Source organism: Seriola lalandi, unplaced genomic scaffold, assembly GCF_002814215.2.
Source record: "Seriola lalandi dorsalis isolate HSWRI2012SDOR001 ecotype SW California unplaced genomic scaffold, Sedor1 jcf7180002054945, whole genome shotgun sequence".
NCBI lineage: Eukaryota > Metazoa > Chordata > Actinopteri > Carangiformes > Carangidae > Seriola > Seriola lalandi.
In genome coordinates, this window is record NW_019525496.1 from 380,114 (window position 1) to 383,226 (window position 3,113).

The 3,113-nt window shown below is 42.6% G+C and overlaps 1 protein-coding gene across 1 annotated transcript in view; it reads left to right on the top strand.

The window, feature by feature from the left end:
• LOC111644959 (uncharacterized) overlaps positions 1 to 3,113 on the top strand; it is an 80,064-nt gene that overhangs the window by 43,933 nt on the left and 33,018 nt on the right. The window lies entirely within an intron of this gene.

Here is a 3,113-nt window from a genome sequence, read left to right on the forward strand (position 1 = left end):
TTGTCATTCATTGTTGTCATTTCACTTGCTGTTGTTGTGACTGTAATTTGTGCAGCAGCTTTAGGTTGTTTTTCAGGTGCTGTATAAATAAACTTGATCTGAAAATGATCAGTAAAATTTACTGTTGACTAGAGTAAACTATTGATTGTCTGTTGACAGTGAATGAGTGAACAAGGGAGCGACTTCAGACAGTGTTGGCTGCAAACAGGAAGTACAACACACACACATGCTGATCCGGTTAATGAATGAAAACCTGAAGAAACTGACCCTTCGCCAAAGGCATCAATCAGAACCATGACCTGTTACGCTTTTCTACATCTCCACTACTCTGAGCAGATAGTTCTTTAGTCCTCAGCTGTCTGAACGAGAGATCGTGACACCCAGTGTCTTTGTCAACTAACGGTTGGAAAACAAGCAAATGGGATCAGAAGAACTTTTGGCCCGAGTGGGAAACTCACCGGTATCTCAGTTCACTCTGCTTATATGTGAGTTAAATCGTGTCAATTATTAACATCTCACCTTGATCTCTGTCCAAAACAAAACCACCAACCAGCAGAGACCAGAGACCATGACCTGAGGGGGACCAGGGTTCAGACCGGATCACAGATTCTGGATTTACCCAAACTGGAGAGGATGTGGTGGAGAAGAAAACATGAGCAGGTCAGAGTGTGGTTCTTTGTTCCAGCCACTAGATGGAGACAGAACCATCAGATGATAATTGGATAACTTATGAAGTTATATTGATTAAACATTAGAGATGTAAGAGAAGAACTGACTGAACCAGAGCGAAAACACCAGTAAATAAAAATATTAGTTTTAATAAAATTAAAAAACATTGTCATCACATTTACTCTCATTAATCATTTCAACATTTCTGACTAAAACAAAAGTTTTTCCAGACAGAATCTTATAACGTCAGAAGCTGAAATAAAGATTTCCACATATGAACAGTCACTTCCTGTCGTCAGATAAAAACAAAAAAATAACAAAGTGCATAAAAATAATTGAACCAACCAACACCAACATGTTCAGTTCATGACAAGCTCATTACAAAAGTTTAAAATGAAATATAGAGGGGAGTCACGTGGGACCGCAGGGAAGATGGCGGCACAGTAAGAGAGCTCCCCACGACCATCAGTTAATTATGTATATTTTGAGACACACACTTCATTCTTAGTCTGAAAATTGAGGCCCTGTGTTAAAGACAAGAATTAATTTAGGTTTCCGACCAAAAATTTGTACTTCCCCGGCGAAATGTCGAACAACAGCAAAGCTAACTTTTTCAAAGGTGCGGAGACGAGAAGTAAGCTAGCCTCAAAGACCAGCCCAACACCTGAACTCACCTCCACGTCTCCGACACCGGCATGTGACAGCGACCCTAAACCTGGAGGAGTGTTTGACAACAACACAATGTTGGAGGAAATACGGAAAATGAGTGCCACTCTTCAGGTGGATGTTGTCTCAATTCAGGAGACAACGAAAGAGCTTAAAGATGCGGTGGAGAACGTCCACGTGAGGCTGGGAGAGGCGGAACAACGCATATCGCACGTGGAAGACGTAAACGCACGAATGGAGGAAAGCATGGAGAAGTGTGACAAGAGACCGGAAACACTGTGGATGCGCGTGGAAGACCTGGAAAACCACAGCAGGAGAAATAATGTGAGAGTGGTGGGACTGAAAGAGGGCAAGGAGGAGACGGGCAAAGTTATTCAGTCTGTGGAAGAGATCATCTCTCAGGGGCTCGGGCTGTCCGGCACTGGGTTTGTCATTGAACGTGCCCACCGCTCTTTGGCACCAATACCGGGCCCGAATCAACCACCCAGAACCTGATGCGCTTCCTACGTTCATCGGCCCGAGACAAGGTGCTGCAGGTGGCTAAGGAGAGACGTGGGATCGACTGGGAGGACTGTAAGCTGTCCTTCTATGAAGATGTGACCAGAGAATTGGCGGAGAAAAGGAAAGCATTTACTCCAGTGAAGAGACGTCTGCATGAGCTAAATGTGAGACACAGGCTGGTCTTTCCCGCCACGCTCATCTGCACATGGAAAGGGCAGAAGAAAACTTTTCAAGAAGTTTGTGGGAGATGCTGAATAGAGGACCGGGGGACGGAAGTGTGTGTGAATCTGTGGGAATAAGGTAACGTTGACGATGGTTTGTGGGAGGCAGGAAGAGCTGTGCTGTCACGAGCTGACAGGATGCGCCTCACGGACACGGTTCATTTAGATCAGGTAAGTCGGGGGGGCGGGGTGGGGGTTAGTTAGAAGCACCGAGTTTTATCTGTGCACTAAGACAGTATGTCTGAGAAGGCTTAACGTTTTGAACAGCCTCTTGAATATGTGTTTAGTTATTATTGAAACCATGATGAGAGAACTGAGGTCAAAGAGTATTTACAGGTCTAGAAATGATGGCTAACAGGTACATTGATATAATATCGTGGAACATAAATGGATGTGGCAACCCCATTAAAAGGAGGAAGGTTTTGACATATTTGAAATCTAAAAATGCAGATATAGCATTTATTCAGGAGTCTCATATAATGGGAGATGAAGAGGCAGGGAAATTTAAAAGAGGCTGGGTTGGGAAGGTTTTTCATAGCTCATACTCCAGTAAACAGAATGGGGTGATGATACTCATTAATAAAAATGTAAGCTTTGTCATGCTAAAACAACACATTGATAAGGACGGTAGAATTATTTGCATTGAAGCCTTGATCAGTGGAATCAGGACAGTGCTATGTAATATATACGCCCCAAACAAGGAGGAACCTGAGTTCTTTCATGAAGTTACAGTTTTTCTCAGTCGCTTTGGTTCGTTTCTCAGATCAGAATTGAAATTCTCAAAACTACTTGTTCAATCTTCACATCATTGTGTCACTTGTGCAAATCAAAAAAGCAGTTTCTCATTTCTTTGAACAAGTTGCAGATGCTTTGGTTCATCATGCAAATGATTATGTACAATTCTCTGCTGTTTCCTACATTATCAGTTGCTTATGTCATATTGATCAAAATGTATTATAATGGGTCTCTGTTGAATAGTCTCACCCCCCACAACATTTAGGCATTAGTTCATTGCATAAGTCTTTACATGCAAAATGGTTGAACAAGTTGTCATAA